The sequence below is a fragment of the Pelobates fuscus genome, chromosome 6 (assembly GCF_036172605.1).
Source record: "Pelobates fuscus isolate aPelFus1 chromosome 6, aPelFus1.pri, whole genome shotgun sequence".
Taxonomy (NCBI): domain Eukaryota; kingdom Metazoa; phylum Chordata; class Amphibia; order Anura; family Pelobatidae; genus Pelobates; species Pelobates fuscus.
This window is the reverse complement of record NC_086322.1, coordinates 22,162,486-22,182,760: the sequence shown is the minus strand read 5'-3', so window position 1 is coordinate 22,182,760 and position 20,275 is coordinate 22,162,486. Positions and strand designations below refer to the sequence as shown.

General features: G+C 43.7%; 1 protein-coding gene across 1 annotated transcript in view; it reads right to left on the bottom strand.

Moving 5' to 3' along the window:
- Nucleotides 1-20,275, bottom strand: part of LOC134566013 (uncharacterized) — a 610,813-nt gene that overhangs the window by 26,915 nt on the left and 563,623 nt on the right. The window lies entirely within an intron of this gene.

Genomic DNA, 20,275 nt, shown 5'->3' with positions numbered 1-20,275 from the left:
TTATGAATTGCACACAGTTATTTAAGTTAGTAAACCTGTGGGATGTTAATGCGGAAAGTTTTTTAGTATCCTGGATGACCTATCAGACAGTAGCCAAGAGTCAGTGAAGAGCTACCACAACCATTAAAGGACCACTCTAGTACCAGGAAAACGAGTTTTCCTGGCACTAGAGTGCCCTGAGGGTGCCCCCACCCGGCTCTGGAAAGGGGAAAAGGGGTAAAACTTACCTTTTTCCTAGCGCTGGGCGGGGAGCTCTCCTCCGATCCTCCATTTCGGCTGAATGCGTGGCACGAGCTGCGCGCGCATTCAGCCGGTCGCATAGGAAACCATTTACAATGCTTTCCTATGGACGCTTGCGTGCTGTCAATGAGACAGCCACTAGAGGATTAGGGGGAAGGCTTAACCCATTAATAAACAGCAGTTTCTCTGAAACTGCTATGTTTATTAAAAAATGGGTTAACCCTAGCTGGACCTGGTACCCAGACCACTTCATTAAGCTGAAGTGGTCTGTGTGCCTTGAGTGGTCCTTTAAGAAATGGTCAGCTATGAAGACAGACAGTTGCTTTGATACCTCAGCTCCTCAATATTATAGACACACAATTTACAAGTAAGTGGAATAAGCCAGTGAGGAAAGACTACTAAACCATGGAGACGTTAGCAAACATTCATCTCTGATCAAAATCACCATAGTAAGAGAGTAGACTAGTTTAGCATCCCTTAAACTTCCCTTTATTCTACAGGTATCACTTACCTGGTGTATCCATTATAACAGAGAGATCAGAAACCAAGCTCCCAAATTTCAAGACTTCCAGCAAAAATCCTTCTTGTTTCTTCTAGGAGGTTCTGTCTTGTGTTGATCAAGTACAAAGTCATTTTCATCAGTGATTAGCTTTATAGCCAGGACCCCTCCCTAAACACAGCTGTACCTGGTTTAATGAGTGTGAGAATGATTATCTGGCAGGGGAAGAGTTAACATTTTACACATGTGTGAAGTCATCCGATTACACCAAAAATAATTTGGGAAGTTGCGTATAAAAAATATTTTGTTGTCTTCACTGTTGCTCCAGATTTTGTGAATACATCTATTTCTTAAAGGACATATAGTAGATAAACTTACAATGAATACATTTAGTTGTACTTGCAGTCATTATAGTATACCTAGAAAGAGCTTGCGAAAGCTACAGTTCTTATGACTGGCTCACCTTTCAGAATTAATCAGTTTATGAATGGTTTAACCCCATAGTCTGTGTTCCAGCTCTGGATTTCTCAGCCCATCTGTCCTTCCACTTGCTCAAATTCTGGGCAGCGATGCATTGATTGGCTGAGAGTGGCTAGCAAATCAGTGACTCCCCATTCATAAAACCGTCTTGAAAAAGAGAACAGTTTAAACCTTAAAGATGAGTCAGAGACAAGGACATCCTGGCACCATAACAACTTAAATTCGATTAATTTGCTATGATGCCCAAACTGGTCCTTTAATAGGAAAAAAATTACGCATTTTAATCAATTTATTTTTTTTATTCTTAAAAAAAAATAATAATAATAATTGTGGTGGAAAATGTTCTCAGAAAAAACTAAGGGAACCGTTACGCTTCTCGCTGTCCGAGACTTTTATATTGACCATTATTTGATGGTATTTTATTTATATTTTATGTATGTTTATACAATAAATTGTTTTTATTTTTAATGAGTTCTATGAGCCGCAACAACTTTGTTCTGCTTTAAAAGAAGAGTTGAGCCCTCTTAAAGGCACAGTTCTTATTAGACTGAGAGCCCAGTTTGGATCAATATGGTGAGCAAGTACTTGCATCAATTTCAATTGCAATTTGTTTTAAAGGATAACACACTAGGACTTTGTCCCACTGTTTCTTCTCTCCTCTTTCTGAGTATCTGAAAGTCGTCATAGAAGAAGTCTGGTATTCACTTTAAATACCTCAGCGCTTGTGACTTGAGCCTATCCTTCTGTGGTGGAATCTCGGTAAAAATAAATTTAGTAGGCCGAGATTACCACGTGGCATGTGTACGTGCATATGCTGACGTATCGATCAGTTGGTTGCACGAGGCAAGATACGATCAGTAGTGTACGGAGCATGTGCAAGAATACAGGATGTAGTATTCCCCTCCTCCATTGTGCTGGACAGGCCATGCGGTCAAGCAGGAAGTTAATTCTTATTTGTATTGATTGGTCAAGAGAATGTGCGGGTGGAGCTTAATATGGGAGGAGTTATGTGCCTATATAAGGAGCCTGCACTATTGTCCGGGGCTCAGAACTTGTTGTATTTTGGTGACGTTAGTCCCTCTGAGTCCCGATCGGTGATCCAATAAAGAATCTCTTCCTTCCTGAAGAAACCTGTGTCCATCTCTCTGTGCTTCGCTTCCGTCAGTTTCTCCGGTATCATTTGGTGCGTTGGCCGGGAAGCTCATCGTTCAACGGTAGCTGAGAGGCAGAGGCGTGAGACGGTCTATCTTTGCCCACGTTCTCTACGGCTGCACCCCTGAACTTCTGCGTGGACCTCCCTTCGTCTCGGCGCCACTGGTCTGTTGTCCAGGAGATCATCGGCTTCTACGTAAGAAGTGCTGGGGTGTCCCCGTCGATGAGTGTGAACTCAGGTTCAGGAACGAGGAGGTAAGACAACTGCTGTTTTAGACGGCAGACCCACTAGGGGTATACCGATTGTGCGGTAGGCCCATAAGGGGTTATTTGTGTATGGAATCTGCCCCCTCTGTCGGAGGGAAGGAGCGAAGGCGCACCGCTCAATCGAACGCTCTTTAGTCAGACCGTTTGATTTGGTTAGTCAGGCGGGGTCATGTGTAAATAGCCCTAGCCGGACACCGGTGTCTTGTCTAGACTAGCGTTCTAGGGTGTATATTACGTTCGCTAGGTCGGAGGGACCGGGAGACTAAGCGGCGCCTGTGTAAATTCGGTTCGCTAGCTCTCAACCTATCTTGGCTAAGTGGGAAGGCGTGTAAATTTGGAACCCACTAGACTTTTGATAGTAATCGACTAAGAGGCGCCTGTGTAAATTCGGTCCTCTAGCTCGCTATATGTGGTGCTTGGGCAGTGTGGCTAACCAAAACGGGTGTACATAGTTTTAGGTAGTCCATTCAAGGTACTGGCCAATAGTTTAGTTGGGAATTGTAAATGTGTTAAAGATTGTTTAGTAAAGTGTATATCTTGTTAGATAGCGCAAGCTCAGCCGTCTAGCGAGAGTGTTAATAGTGTGTTGCTGTATTATAGTGCACGGTACCATAACCCTGTATATTTACTGACACTGTATATAAGTACTAATAATTGTCGTCCATTGCATGTTTAACACCATAACCACTAATAATTGTATTGTGACCTTAACTTGTGCTTTGACCTATGCTAACCGTACTGTAACCGCTATTTGTAAAAGACGATGTTACTGGGGTGTGTTATAGACGGGTAATTCGTATATAGAGAATTATAGCGTGGGTGACTGTATAGTTTCGCCAAAGGGCATAATATTGATTATATAGTGACTGGTGTAACAGCTGTGTGTGTACGGGAATTCCCTGAGTGTTTATTGTGTTATTGTGTACGTTTCACTTGGTAACCGTACCACGTGGTGCTGTTGCCAGAGGAAACGGGTGTGACTGTTGAATAAGTACGCGTGTATAGTATTCGTTGTCGACGACGTTCCATTGTTAAGTATGGGCGCGTCGCAGTCAACGATTCCGGATCCCTTAGGCTGTATGGTGAAGAATTTTAAAAAGGGATTCAAAACCTGTGATTTTGGGGTTAAAATGTCTCCTGTACGTTTGGTCACTTTGTGTACTAGGGAGTGGCCTACTTTGGTTGCGGCATGGTCATCACGTGGCAGTTTGGATCCAACTCTGGTACAGCGCTTACACGTGGCTGTATCAGGTAGGCCTGAACTTTACGGGCAGTTTCCTTATATTGATTGTTGGAGACAGGCCGTAAATGACTCGCCAAAATGGATCCAGACGTGCCACGAGGAGCAGTGTCGCCTCATGGTGGCTAGGACTTGTTTGTCCACTAGGACTGGTGTTAGGCCCATTTTGGACACGCCCCCTGAGTCCGAGATCCCTTTGCCGCCCCCTTACTTTCCTTTAAGAGGAAGTGACGCAAATGCAGGAAGTCCTGCAACCCTTCCCTCATTGCCCTCATCCACTTCCGCTTCCTCCTCCAGTACAGAATCCACCCCCTCTCGTACTAAATCTCCCCTTCCGGAATCAGAGCTAACCCCCATTAGATCTGAATATCCTGATTTGGCGCCACTTCAGACTTCCGGTCAAGCTTCTTCTAGCTCGACCCGAAGTGTTTTATTTACTACCTTTTCCCAAAACCAAGCTCCCACATCCTCACACCCTATTTCTCCCCGACTGGAACCCATAACTGACGCCCTTCCACGTAGCCCCATACAAACCCGACAACTGACCGGTACCCAACAATTAAAACACTATCAGATGCCTCTTCGTCTGAATCCCGGGTCAGCCTATATCGATGCCGCAGGTCAAATGGCACATGCTGACCCAGTCTTTGTATATGTCCCGTTCACTACAACCGATCTCTTAAACTGGAAGACCCACAATTCCTCGTATACTGAGAAACCACAAGCTATGACTGATCTGTTCACCTCGATAGTTCAGACACATAACCCGACATGGGCTGATTGCCAGCAGTTATTAATAACTTTGTTTAACAATGAGGAAAGGACAAGAATTAATCAAGCAGCCATTAAAGCGCTAGAGGATAGAGCCCGTGCTTTGAATCAAGCCAATCCAGCAGCATGGGCCGCAACACACTATCCTAACACCGATCCCGATTGGAATGTAAATGGTGCTGATATGGTTCAACTCAGAGCCTATAGAGACGCTATAATTGCTGGCATGAAAGCCGGAGGAAAGAAAGCCATTAACATGTCGAAGACAGTTGAGGTGATTCAGAAAAGTGATGAAGCGCCCAGTGTCTTTTATGACCGATTATTGGAGGCATACCGCTTGTATACCCCCTTTAATCCGGAAGACGCAGATAATTCCCGAATGGTGAACTCCGCCTTTGTCAGCCAAGCTTACGGAGATATTAAGCGCAAGCTACAGAAGTTAGAAGGGTTTGCAGGTATGTCTATCACCCAACTAATGGAGGTAGCGAATAAGGTGTATATGAATAGGGATACAGAAAGTAAGAAAGAGGAAGAGCGCAAGATGCGTAAAAAGGCTGATATGCTAGCGGTAGCGATCGCAGGCGTAGATAGACGGGGCCCAGATAGAGGCGATAGTAGATGGAATAGGGAGCCTTTGAGTAGGAATCAGTGCGCGTATTGCAAGGAAGAAGGGCATTGGAGGAACGAGTGTCCGCAAAGAGAGCAGTACGAGAGAGACCAACCCAGGGCAGGATACGGAAACTTTAGAGGCAGAGCGAGAGGTAGAGGAGGCCCCGGAGGGAGTAATGGTAATAGAGGGAGCAATGGGAACAGAGGAAGTGTTAGGGAAGACAGGTATTTTCCAGCAGCGCAAAGGTCCCGCGATAGAGAAGGCAGGGACTTTGTAGGATTGGCTGACACGGTCATGGAGGACTATTGATACCAACCGGGCTCCATCCCCCTTGGTCGAGCGGAGCCTATGGTCGATGTATCAATAGGGGGAAAAAGGAGTGCGTTCATGATCGACACTGGTGCTGAACATTCGGTGGTGACTAATCTAGTTGCTCCTCCATCTGGAAGGACTATTACTGTGATAGGAGCAACTGGAAGAAGTGCTGAAAAACCGGTTCTTAAAAGTCGACTCTGTACATTGGGAGGCCACGTAGTAAAACATCAATTCCTTTATATGCCTGAATGTCCAGTCCAATTGCTGGGACGTGATATGCTATCTAAATTACAAGCGCAGATTACGTTCCTACCGAATGGAACAACATCCTTAAAGTTTAATGGACCTTCAGGTATTATGACATTATCCGTACCAAAGGAAGAAGAGTGGCGACTTTATACAGCGTTGACTAGCCAAAACCCTAGGAGTGATGAATCCTTATTCAATATACCAGGAGTTTGGGCAGAGAACAACCCACCAGGACTGGCCCGCAATATTCCACCTATTAAAATTGAACTAAAACTTGGGGTTTATCCAGTGAGCCTAAGACAATATCACATCCCGCAGAAGGCTAAGAAGAACATACAATCTTATCTGGATAAGTTCATACGGTATGGTATCCTAAAATTCTGTACTTTCCCCTGGAACACCCCATTGCTGCCTGTTCAAAAGCCCGGTACAGATGAGTATCGACCTGTGCAGGACTTGAGAGCAGTCAATGATGCGGTTGTTAGTATACATCCAGTCGTACCCAATCCATATAACCTGCTTGCTTTAATTCCGGGCGGGGCTACTTACTTTACAGTCTTAGACCTCAAAGATGCCTTCTTTTGCCTCCGAATTGCCGCAGAAAGTCAATGTATTTTCGCTTTCCAATGGGAGAACGCTGTAACGGGCTCAAAACGCCAAATGACCTGGACAAGACTGCCCCAAGGGTTTAAAAATTCACCTACCCTATTTGGTTCAGCTCTAAGTCAAGATCTACTGGATTTCGAGTCCATCCCAGGAGAGTGTGTATTGTTACAGTATGTAGATGACTTGTTGATAGCAGCAGTTACAAAGGAAATATGTCAGCAAGCAACGCACAATCTACTACACATTCTCTGGAAGGCAGGATACAAGGTGTCTAGAAAGAAGGCTCAGTTGTGTTTGCCAACTGTCAAATATCTGGGATTCCATATCTCTGAAGGTCAAAGAATTATGGGGCCAGAGAGAAAAGAAGCTGTGTGCCAAATACCGATACCCAAGAATAGAAGACAAGTGCGAGAATTCTTGGGGGCAGCAGGCTTCTGTAGGATATGGATTCCCAGCTACGCGATACTGGCAAAACCTCTGTATGCAGCTATCAAAGGTACAGAGCACGACCCCTTCTTATGGACTCAAGAACAGCAAACGGCATTTGAAGATGTGAAGAAGGCTTTGATGAGTGCCCCAGCATTAGGTCTACCTGATCACACACGACCATTCTACCTGTATGTACATGAGCAAAGAAGAATGGCTGTGGGAGTATTGACACAGTACTTGGGATCATGGCAAAGACCTGTTGCCTACATGTCTAAGCAACTGGATGCAGTGGCCAGCGGACTTCCACCTTGTCTAAGAGCAGTAGCTGCAGCCGCCTGCTAGTAGCTGAAGCCGATAAACTCACTCTGGGTCAAGAACTTTATGTACGAGTCCAACATGCAGTACAGACGTTGTTGGATTACAAAGGAAATCATTGGTTTAGTAATAGCCGTATGACCAAGTATCAAGCAATGTTGTGTGAAAACCCAAGAGTGCATTTAGAGACTGTAAACACCTTAAATCCAGCTACCCTTTTGCCACAACCTACTGAAAGTCAACATGATTGTTTAGAAGTAATGGATGAAGTATTTTCAAGTAGACCAGATCTTCGTGATTTTCCCATCCAGAACCCCGATGTTCAATATTACACCGACGGCAGTAGTTATGTGAAAGAAGGGATCCGCTATGCAGGATATGCAGTAACAACAATAGACAAGGTGATAGAAGCTCGGCCACTGGCGAAAGGAACATCAGCACAAAAAGCAGAATTGATAGCACTGACACGAGCGTTACAATTGGCTGAAGGTTTAAGAGTGAATATCTACACGGACTCCAAGTATGCGTTTTTAACCACTCATGCCCACGGAGCTTTGTATAAAGAAAGAGGACTATTGAATTCAGAAGGCAAAGAAATCAAATATGCAGCTGAAATCCTACAACTACTGGAAGCAGTGTGGGAGCCGAAAGAAGTCGGTATCATACATTGTCGAGCACATCTGAGAGGAGATGGTGATGTAACTAAAGGAAATCGGATGGCAGACAGTACAGCTAAGCGTGCCGCTGAATCGGGAAGACAGGAATATGTGGGGCATATAGCTGCTCTTATACCAACTCCACTGTCTCAATGGACTCCAGTTTATACAGCTCAAGAAGAGGAGTGGTTAAAGACTGAACCTGGAAAGTATTTGGAGAACAAATGGTATCAGTTAGAAGATGGAAGAATAGTCATTCCAGCATCACTAGCGGTAGAAATTGTCCAAAATTATCACAACGGAACACATTCTGGGAGAGACAGCACAGAAGAATCTCTCAGAAAACATTTCTACATACCAAGATTGTCCAATTTGACTCAGGCCATTGTACGAAGATGTGTAACGTGTGCTAAAAATAATGCAAGACAAGGACCAGTAAAGCCACCAGGAGTCCAGTTTATGGGGGGACTCCCCATGTCCGATTTACAAATTGACTTTACAGTGATGCCTAAATCGGGTGGACATCGTTACCTGCTGGTAATTGTGTGCACCTATTCAGGCTGGGTAGAAGCATGTCCTACTCGTACAGAGAAAGCAGGAGAAGTTGTGAGATTCCTGTTACGAGAAATAATACCCCGATATGGACTACCCTGCTCTATAGGATCGGACAATGGTCCAGCTTTTGTTCATCAGTGCCTACAACAACTGACTCATATGCTTGGTATAAAGTGGAGGCTTCATACTGCATATAGACCCCAGAGTTCTGGTAAGGTAGAGAGAATGAATAGAACTATTAAGAACCAGTTGGCTAAAATGTGTCAGGAAACCCAACTTAAGTGGAACGTTCTCTTACCCATAGCTCTATTGCGAATCCGCAGTACCCCTACCAGAAGGATGGGCCTCTCTCCTTTTGAAATCATGTATGGGCGACCACCTCCCGTACTTGGTAACTTAAGGGGGGACTTGAGTCAGTTGGGAGAAGGAATTACCCGGCAGCAGGTTGTAGAGTTGGGTAAGACTATGGAGGAGGTACAGAAATGGGTACAAGATAGATTACCTGTGAATATTTATCCCCCAGTTCATAGTTACCATCCAGGAGACCAAGTGTGGATTAAAGAGTGGAATAATGTACCGTTAGGGCCCAAGTGGAGAGGTCCTTATGTTGTTCTTTTGTCTACCCCTACAGCGATAAAAGTAGCCGAAGTGACTCCGTGGATACATCACTCCAGAGTTAAACCAGCAGCAGTCGATTCTTGGCAAGTTACAGCAGATCCAGAGAATCCCTGCAAGATCCGGTTAAAACGCACGACTCAGTCGGAGTAACGAGGAACCTTGTGGATTATAAATTTTATTGTTACAGAGATTTGGTGAAGTGAGTGTTTAGACGGCCATAATAAAGCCTGTCCGCTCACCGACATATAGTGTATAAGCCAGGGAAAGTCTCGAAGGGACTCCTGTGAAGACGAGCAGAACTCCATTCCCTGCAGCTCTTACATCCTGGAAGCTGAGGTGCCTTCGCACGGACGAAGACTGAGGATGACGACGAAAGATGTGTTTTTGATAATGTTTATTTATGTGTATTTTTATATTCAGGAAGGTAGAGGTACCGACACTCCTAGCTGTGAGGTATGCATTAAGACTACAAGAACAGGTAACCATATTTCCCAAATCCTAATTTGGCATTCACAATACGAGTGTAAAGGAGATGTATCAAGATGTAGATACCTTAATATAGAATATAGTGTGTGCCATTTAGGAGTAGGAGAACCTAAGTGCTTCAGTCCAGAGTATCAACCTCGTACAATTTGGTTGACTCTCAGGAATGGAGATCCTCAGGGGACCCTAATTAACAAGACAGTATTAGAATCCGTATATTCTTCGGGTGTTCTGCTATTTGATGCATGTAAGGCGATATCAAGTGGTAGAAAGCCGTGGAATGTATGTGGGGATCTTAGATGGGAGAGGACGTATGGGTCTAACGATAAATATATTTGTCCCAGTAATAAAAATAAATATGTGAGTCCTAGATGCCCAAATAGAGAGTATAACTTTTGCCCATATTGGTCTTGTGTGGGGTGGGCAACTTGGGGACAGACAGTAGACAAGGACATGATAGTGACTAAGTTGCCTACCAGCCCATATTGTAAGTCTATGGAATGCAATCCAGTCCATATACTTATAAATAACCCCGACAAGTTCTTAGACAAGTATGGTAATTTATTTGGGTTTCAAATATATGGGACGGGTTTAGATCCTGGGACAGTATTGTTTATAGGGATAGAGACTGATACGGTATCCTCCCAGACTCATCAAGTATACCATTCCTTTTATGAAGAGATGAGCATAGATAATAAGATCCCCCATAATGCTAAAAACCTGTTCATTGATTTAGCTGAAAGTATTGCCGGTAGTCTTAATGTTACCAACTGCTATGTGTGTGGAGGTACTAACATGGGAGACCAATGGCCTTGGGAAGCAAAGGAGGTAATGTCCGGTTCTGAGGCAGTTGACCAATTAATATCTACACAAGCCGATTATCATATGAGTGTTAGAGGTAAATCTGAGTGGAGATTAAAGACCTCCATCATAGGTTATGTTTGCATAGCAAGGAAAGGAATAATGTATAATACTTCTGTAGGAGAATTAACTTGTCTAGGGCAAAAAGCTTATGATGATGATACAAAGAATACAACTTGGTGGTCGGCTTCAAATGTCTCAGAACCATCTAACCCGTTTGCTAGATACGCCAATTTAAAGGATGTGTGGTTTGATCTATCCATCACATCTACCTGGAGAGCCCCAGCAAATTTGTACTGGATCTGTGGTAAGAAAGCCTATTCGGAGTTGCCACAGGACTGGGAAGGGGCATGTGTGTTGGGTATGCTCAAACCATCCTTCTTCTTGTTACCTATTGAAACAGGTGAGACTTTAGGTGTTAAAGTGTATGATGTGAATCATAGGAAGAAAAGGGGACCCATAGAGATAGGCGCCTGGGAAGATGATGAATGGCCTCCCCAGCGTATTATAGATTATTATGGGCCAGTCACGTGGGCAGAAGATGGTACCTTTGGTTATAGAACCCCTATTTATATGCTCAACCGTATTATAAGATTACAGGCGGTGGTTGAGATTATCACTAACGAGACATCACAAGCGCTCAATCTTCTAGCGAAGCATAATACCAGGATGAGGACAGCAGTCTACCAAAATAGACTAGCCTTGGATTACCTTTTGGCAGTAGAGGGAGGTGTATGTGGGAAGTTTAACCTGAGCAATTGCTGTCTTCAAATAGATGACGAAGGGCAAGCAATAGCTGAGCTTACTAGCCATATGGTTAAACTAGCGCATGTGCCTACTCAGGTATGGAAAGGGTATAATCCAAGTAGTTGGTTTGGTAGCTGGTATGAGTGGTTTGGAGGGCTTAAGGCAGTGGTAGGTGGAGTCCTACTGATTTTAATGTTGTGTCTACTCCTACCGTGTCTTATACCCTTAGTAGTTAGATCTGTGCAAAGTCTGATAGAAAATATAGCAGAGAGGAAGGCTGCTGCACAGATAATGGCAATTTATAAATATGAGGCTCTAGATCAGGGAGAACCAATGCAGGAAGATGAATGTTGAAGATTCACATCATAAGTTAAGTCTGGTCTGGTTCAAGGTAACTTGCGGTGTATGCAAACTAAGGTTAAGTGATGCCTCAAGTAATTGTGAAATATCAAGAGGCATCAAAGGGGGGAATGTGGTGGAATCTCGGTAAAAATAAATTTAGTAGGCCGAGATTACCACGTGGCATGTGTACGTGCATATGCTGACGTATCGATCAGTTGGTTGCACGAGGCAAGATACGATCAGTAGTGTACGGAGCATGTGCAAGAATACAGGATGTAGTATTCCCCTCCTCCATTGTGCTGGACAGGCCATGCGGTCAAGCAGGAAGTTAATTCTTATTTGTATTGATTGGTCAAGAGAATGTGCGGGTGGAGCTTAATATGGGAGGAGTTATGTGCCTATATAAGGAGCCTGCACTATTGTCCGGGGCTCAGAACTTGTTGTATTTTGGTGACGTTAGTCCCTCTGAGTCCCGATCGGTGATCCAATAAAGAATCTCTTCCTTCCTGAAGAAACCTGTGTCCATCTCTCTGTGCTTCGCTTCCGTCAGTTTCTCCGGTATCACTTCCCAGGCTCTAAGACATGTGAGTTTGCTATATTTAAAGTCTTTTCAAACTACTCAGTTCCAAGCATACTGCACCAATTGTCTCCATTTATTTTTTCTCTAGATACTTCCATACTATAGATTTGTATCCCTTATTATAAGGGTAAGTTGTTTTTTTAAAATAGCGCTCCACTGGGTTTTGTTTGTTGTGGCAATTCTGTCCCACTTATAACACTCCACGTTTTTGCATGCATCTGTGTTAAGGTTAGAGGTACCTACACGTGTGTTGAGCTGCTCACTAGATATGGGTTCTGTATTATATTGCATTTAAGCGCCTATATTTCACAGTTTATCTGTATATTTTTTAACCTGGGTATGAGGTGGGCCGGTTGCCACAACGGCGAGGCTAGGTGAGATATTACCGTAGCTAAGCCACTACAGTAACATGGAGGATGCAGAATTGCTGAAGTTGGGTTTCCTGCAGGGATTTTTCATTCCTTTTCTTGAACAGGAAGGGGTTAAGGGTTTTTCGTAATTTGAAATCAATTGCGGAGTTCCCCGGGATGGTGCAGGATAAGCATTTGAAGAAGGTGCAGTTGTTTAGGATGGCAGGTCTCTTTCAGGACCACGTGTTGGCTAGGCTGAGGCTGTCCCCACTGGGGATTATGCCTAAGAAGAAACTGGGAAAATTCCTGTAGCAAACTACATGTAACCCGACCGGTTACCTCCACTAATTCCTTCCCTCAGCCACTCTGGAAGCACTTACAGTGTAAAGACACCCATTCTACCCCCAGTAACTGTACGAAACACAGCTCTGGGAGTACAACTCTGACAATGCTTTATTGGTACAGCTTAATTTATACACAGACCCCCATATGGGGATCTCCATTCTATTCAGCACAAGCCCCTTAGTCTTAGGCTTGAGGTGGATGGTTTACAGATAGCCATCTCCTGCTCTAGGAGATACAAACAGTAAAATAATTGAATATAGTAATACACATAACATACACTTGGGAAACTTAGGGGCTGTGGTTATACAGTCGGTTATGGTGTTGGGAGGTTTTGAGTCTGTCTGTGGCTCAGAACCTCGGAGTGTAGGGGTATTCCGGTATACCCACACCACTGTTCTGTTAAGAAAAAGATTATTTGCATTTTATTGGTTATATGTTATTTATTATGTATTGTATTGTTATGTTATTATTTATGGATGTGGTCATTGACCTTTTTATTATTTGTAGTATGTTCAAATATTATATGGCAAGGGTGGGGGTCAATGACTTTTGTTATGTTAATATATATGATTACATTTATTTAAGCTGTGGACAATTTTTCCTATACATCCGTAGTGTTTTTGTCTTACTGGGGGGGGCTGGGGTATGGTTTTCTTGATTCAGATTCACCTGTACATATGGCGACACTGCACCTGTCAAGGTCCTGGGGAGATAGCGCAGCTAAGCGGCCAAGGGCACATGTATGAGTGTGGGGATAGATGCAGGGATTGGTTGGGAAAGAGTGTGTGGGTGGGATTATGTTCTGTGTAAGTTAGTGTGGGGGAGGTCTTACCTCAGTGCCACTTTGGATTCGGGCCAGCAAACAGCTTCCCTCCCGCCTGTCCTATTAGTATAATTAGTCACAGCTAGCCTGGGGTATGTCCTTGCCAATTGAGTTTGAGGGGTTACATTTAAGCATATGGAATGAGATGAACAAGTTTTTAAGGTTTCAACCTCTCCTGCTTCAAAGGGTTAACCTTAGGTAACCTGGGGTATCGTGCCCATCGAGCGTGGATAAGGTCGGCAGGTGGCAGGCATTGGAAGGAAATTATTTTTATGACAAGGGGGAGGTGAGAGGAAGTTGCACATAGGTGCATGGTCAGTTTATTGGCAAGGACGGTTGGGTTCACTGTATGAGACTAAGTTATGTGTTAGATGGTTGCTTACCTGTAGAGAAGCGTGCTCTGCCTCGGGTACGTGGTCCACGACCTCTGTCTGCACCTCGTGTATAGCTGAATGGTTGGCGATATCCCACCTCCGGGTAGAAAGGTTGGGGCCTTGGGGTGCGGGGGCCTGAAGGCCAAAACCGGCTGGCAGCGCGGCCCCTGTGGCGGCCAGCCCGTCCAAAAACACCTCTGGTGGTGTTTTGTCTGAATACTCTCCTCATCGAGAACTGGGCTTTGTTTAGGGATGTAAACACATTGACATGTCTGTTGAGATCCTTAAGGAAAGCATCTCCAAATAACTTGCCCTGTGCCAGCGGGCCTAACTCTTTGGTGCCCAATTCCACCAGTTTTCCGTCAATACGGAGTAGTGCTGCCTTGCACCGCTCTGAGGAGAGGGCTACATTTGTATTACCCACGAAACAAAAGCACCTTTGTGCCCACTCCCGCACATCGTGAGCCCATTCACGCACCATGGTTGTGTCAAATTGGTCTGCCCGAGCCAGGGCATCGTCGGCCAGGTACATGATTCTGGCCAGTGGTCCCACTGAGTCCAGCAGTTTGTCCTGTATCCCTCTGAAACCCTTTTCTACCCCTTTACGGGGTCACGGCCACCTCGAGACATAAAGGTGGTCATCACCTGATCAAACTCGGGGGTTTCTTCTACGTGATCGGGTAGCGTTGGTCTAGGGCATTCTGACCGTAGCCGGTTGCGGACGGTCTTGTCTAGGGATTTACGTAGCCAAAGGTGCATGAATTTTGCGAGGTGGTCCGGGGGTGTCCAGTCCCCTGAGCGTGGGTGGCGTATGTTTCTTGGGTTGAAAAGTCTGTGACCCGATGGATCTAATATAGCGTCTTCACCCTCTTGTGGGGTTTCCGCGGTATCGGGATCTAGGGGTTCCCTTAGTAAGGTATCTTGAAAGAAACCGGGTTGTGATCCGGAGTCCGAGCCCCATACGTCCTCTTGTGAGTCTGAGTCGTGTGCTTGCCATTCGTCTAGTATGGCCATGGGCTTCTTGTTTGTGTCGTCGTCGTCTGAGGAGTATTCCTGTTGAGGGGTCGGAGTGGCGACCATGGATGGTTTGTGCTTTTTGGCCGGGATCTTTCCCTTAGTCGGGTTCTGGCGTCCCTGTTCCCCTTTCCAGTGGCGCTTGCTGGGGGGGGGGGGGGATCTTGGCTCTCGTGAGACTCTGGGTCTTCTGAGTCTGAGTCGTGTCGGGAGTGGTGGGATTTAGATGGTTTCCTCTTCTCAGAGGCCATCATCTTGGAGAGAGCCTTCTCCATGGAGGCGGCTACAGCCTCATTAATCATAGTTTGGAAGTCGGTTGTTTGAGGAGCTTCCATTTTGTTCACAGATAGAATTTAGGCGTGGCACTGGGCGTACGTGGCAGAGGTCAGTGAAGCTGTATTTTGGAGTCACAGCAGTGACAATAAGGGCAGCATCCTTGAACCCCAGCAGGGTTGTGTATAACGTGTAAGGGCAGCACCCTTGAACCCCAGCAGGGTTGTGTATAAGGTGTAACTAGAGAGTGGACACGTATAATATAACCCCAGCAGGGTTTGTGGTATGTAGTACTCGAGCAGAGTAACTAATGGTATAGAGGAGAAAAACAAAATTGTGAGAGCCCCAGCAGGGTATCACAGATTGTAGTATTGACACTAGCAGTGTCAGTATGCCCCAGCAGGGCAGAAATACCACAGAAATTGGGATTTATAATATAATATAATGTATAATATGTTACTGGGCCTCACCCAGGAAATAACAGAGGTGGCCACAGGGCAACCTCCAACAGCAGCACAGAATAGGGGCAGCACCCCAGTAAAGCACAGGTTAAACCTTTGTGCTAAGTACAGCTTTAAACCAGAAACTGACCTCTGTAACTAGGCTAAGTGCAGCTTGGCTGGATCTTCCGTACTGAGTGGGAAGGGAGAGCAAACTGCCGTGTGAAACCGCCGCGTGTGAGGGAAAAATTGCGAGCGGCACGGAAAACGGTTGATTTACCGAGCCGAGCGCCGGGAGGAGGTGAGGTGCCGGCGGTGACGGGGGAAGACGCCTGCCCAAGGGCGGGGTAGAGGAGAAAACTCGGAAAACAAGTAAAATAGGCAAATAATGCAGAGGAGAAAATCTGACAGGGAAAAAAAGGCTGACTAGAAGCAGGATAGTATAAATATGAACAAAACCTCTGAAAATACAGTGGATATATGTTAAACTAAAGGTAAATAGATTGACTAGCAATAAAATATATAAATATAAGAGTATAATAAATATAAAAAGCTGGAAGAGCCAAAACTCTGACCTGTCTGCGATGGAGCAGTAAAGAAAGAGGGGGAGGAGCCTATTTACTGGGAATGTCATACTCCCTATTGCATTTTTGATTGGTTTAAATGTTTTCACTTTCTTTACTGCTGTGGAGTTTAGTAAAGAGAGTAATGCAAAATAGGAAGCCTCCTGTCATGTGATAAAATTTATGGTTATTTATGTTTAACGTTTTGGTTACAGAAATTAAGAGAAATGTATTAAATAAATTATGGATGTGTCATACAGTATTTGTCATATGTTATAATAAATGCTGTGGCCTGTTTCATCCACACTATGTTGTCTGTCATTATTTTGGAAGGGGGGTGATTTGGTTTGGTTTATGCATTTTATATGGTCTGTACTATGTCTATTTGTTTTTATGTTTTTAGATCATGTACATATGTCCTGATATTATTAGTATGTATATTTTATGTTCACAGAGGGTAACCTTTGTTTGTTTATTTTCGACTAGTTTAAGGGTGTTAGGGGATACACCTTGTATTATACATCTGTTTCTTTTCCCACAAGCAGGGCCAGCGCTACCATAAGGTGGCCCAGGCGGCCGCCTTAGGGCGCACCGGCCCTGGGGGCGCAAAATCAGGCTGACCAGAAGGAGGGAAGCGCACTGCGCTCCCCTCCAACCGACGACCTATTGTAGCGTGGCCGAGCACCCGGTTCTGCGGGCGTGCGAGGGAGCACTCTCCCATGTGTGCTTCCTCTTCAGCTCCCTCGCGCGCCGCATACTGATACCGGAGCCGGAAGATGACGTCATCTTCCGGCGCCGGCATCCCTACGCGGTGCGCGAGGGAGCTGAAGAGGAAGCACACATGGGAGAGTGCTCCCTCGTGCCCGTCCGGGAGCCAGCCAGCCAGCCACCAAGGGAGCCAGGGAGCGAGCCCAGCAGCACCACTGGACCCCAGGGAATCCCTTCAGCACTCCAAAAAGGTAAGGAGGCTGGGGGAGTAAATAAAAAAAAAAAACATGTGTTAGTGTGAGTGTTAGTGTGTGTGTGTGTGTGTGTGTGTGTCTGCTAGTATGTGTGTGTTGTGGGTATATTTATGGGATAATAATGTAAACAGATGAGAAATTGCCCACTATTTCAATTCTCAGATCCTTAATCGTTATCGTGTTAAATGAAATGTAAAACCATATACCGGTAATTAAAAATCACAAATTGTTATAAAAATAGATATTTATTTCTTAACAATTTAAATAATAATGATGGGTAACATGCATGATAATAATCAATGGAATTCGAGTATAACATGAATATGTATTACAATATGGCAATAATAATTAATATGCAGTATAAAAACAATATGCAATACAAAGTGGCAGTTTTCTTCCTGGTTAGTACAGCATAGACTCCATTAGCTGTCAAGACTGATTTACGACCCTTTCTTTACAGCTAAGGAAACAAAGTTTTAAGGAGACAGAGCATTCCTTAGAGCTGCAGTAAAACTTTCTGGCAGAAGTAACCCTTTCAATGCTGGTTAGACCTCCTAAGTAGTTAAGATCTACTCCTATGTAATTTTAATAAATAACATTTAACCAGTCATCAACCATTTCCTTGATTTTATCCAATGAGAGAAATCTACTATGTTATATAAGCTGATATTTTAATTAATTTGTCTAAATAGATATTTTATCTTATTTTAGAGCCAATCAATACAGCTGGATAAATGGTCATGATATGCTAACGTGATATTAATCACACAAATACATTAATGGCTATATTAATCCCAGCTGCAGATGGGATGCTATAACCATATATATATTCTTTAATAATTAAGATTTCTAAATATGAAATCAAACATGATTTATCCAGTCATATATCATGCTATTAATTTTAATTAATTTAAATTAATTAATTAAATGCCTGTATATTTACCAGTTAAGTAGATATTTTCTCATCAGACGTTCTCAGGTAGCTAAGTGTCATGGGTCTCTTTCTCTGCATGGAGTGTCTTGATTTTCTGAGTGTCCGATTCTGCCTGGATCTCTCTGAATCTCCCTGAATCTCCCGAGAGTGTTGTAATGTCTCTCTCTTCAATCTTTGAATTTTCGAATCTCTCCCTCTTCCCTTGTCTTAACTTTTTAAAGGGAAAATTCCTCAGGTGATGGCCAATCACAAATGTGGGGTGTGGTTCCCTTCTAGGTAACCAATTTAATATTCGAACTCAAGAGGGCAGCATTGTTCCACTACACATACCTATCCAGGAAAGGGTTAACTTTTCCTGGTGGCTATTTTTGACGTCATTTACGTTATCTTTATGTATGCCCTAACTCAAATCTTCTGTCAGATCAAGAGGATTTCTTCAGACTATGCGTCTGCAAATTCTGCTATAATTCCTAAAATTGATAGTTTCTGAACTAAGTTTCACCTTAAACTATAATGGGACGTTGTACAATATCGAAAGTAAAATTTAATTATTTAATCCTCTGTCAACCAGGTCTGGGTTTAGAATTTATTCTTATTCCATTCGCAATTAGACAGTCTGTCCACCCCCATTCTCACTGTCTTATCTATTTGGTTTGTTTATATACACATTCCATTCAGCTTGGGCAAGTTTTAGGTTCAAGCTAAGGTTAGTGTAACAGAAAGGATAGAAATTTTGTGTCTCTTTGTTAACGTGAAGATACAAAATGGAGTCTGGTCTATTTAGATTGACTTCAGAATATAAACTTTGTATTTCTATCATAGCACAAAATGTCTGCCGATATAAATACCCTGACATAACCCCCCTTTAGTTCCTGTCATAGCCAAATAATTTAGCTTATGAATAGGCACTATGGAAGTCACAAGACATAGTGTGCAATCACATCATTTCTAACATAGGCCTTTGCCTGGAATGAACATATTCGTATATTTTTGTACCTGTAAGTGTTTTGAACTTTATGCTTAGTACAATCAACCATAATAACATCATTATCATAACACACCCAATAACAATCTTAACATGGATGAACCAGTCAACACGATCAATAAGGTCAGTATCTAACTCAGAGTATTTAAATGTGTCCACAGAAATGTTATCTTTCTTGATTGACATTTGGATAGTGTGGTTGGGCTTATGGTCCAGCAAGAACTTTAGATTAGGATCTAGAGGGATATCTAGATTCTGGAAGGGATGCACCATCTCAATAACACTTTCGAGGACATCAGTGTACACTGGGTATGGCGTAACGTCACCGATGGTGATACGAGAGTCGTGGGGTACCTTGATCAATGGTACAGGTGCTGGTAAGGCAATTACTTTATTAGTCACCTGGCCCCCGTGAAAAACACTCATGTTTTTAAGACACGTGCTTACCAACCATTTATCTTTTACTAAGATAGCATGTACTAACGCATTACTGACGGTTTTTGACATGACATTCACTTGACATGTTTCAGAGCCATGTTTAAGGTACTCGATCCCACACAAAGCATTGGTAGAATCGTACACAAAAGGTTTTCCATCACATTGGAAATTATTGTCTTTGAATTTTTCACAGTCATTCAAAATGGGTATTGAATACCAATCTGGTATCCACGGTTGAAAAGCCAAAACATCTGGGGTTTGGACTTTTACATGGATATTTTCCTTCCATGTACCAACGTTGTAAATTGTTTTCATTTGAAAAATGTTTTTGGGAGTTACATATGGTATGGCCAATAAAAAGCAAATCTCCATACGTTCCGGATCAATTAAGAGAGGTATAGCGCTCCCCATCTCAAAGGCCAGGTTTAATTGCATGGGCTCAATTGTTTCTCCATCCACATTGGCAAGCATCGCATGAACAATATCCTTGGATACAAAATACAGAGGTATGCGTCCCCCTGCCAATTCGATCATTCCAGTTTGCACTTCGTCGAGAAAAGCAAGTGTGTGGAACAATATTGGGTCATGCAGAAATAGAAGTTCACGCTTAAATAAGTCATGACTTTGGTGCAACTCAGTGGATTTGGCAATTAACTCCGAATGCAAATTTGTTGTAACAACTGTTTCTTCCACAATAGTTAACACGTCTTGGAGAAGTGTTCTTTGCTGTTTTATCACCTGATGAATGAAGTTAATGTG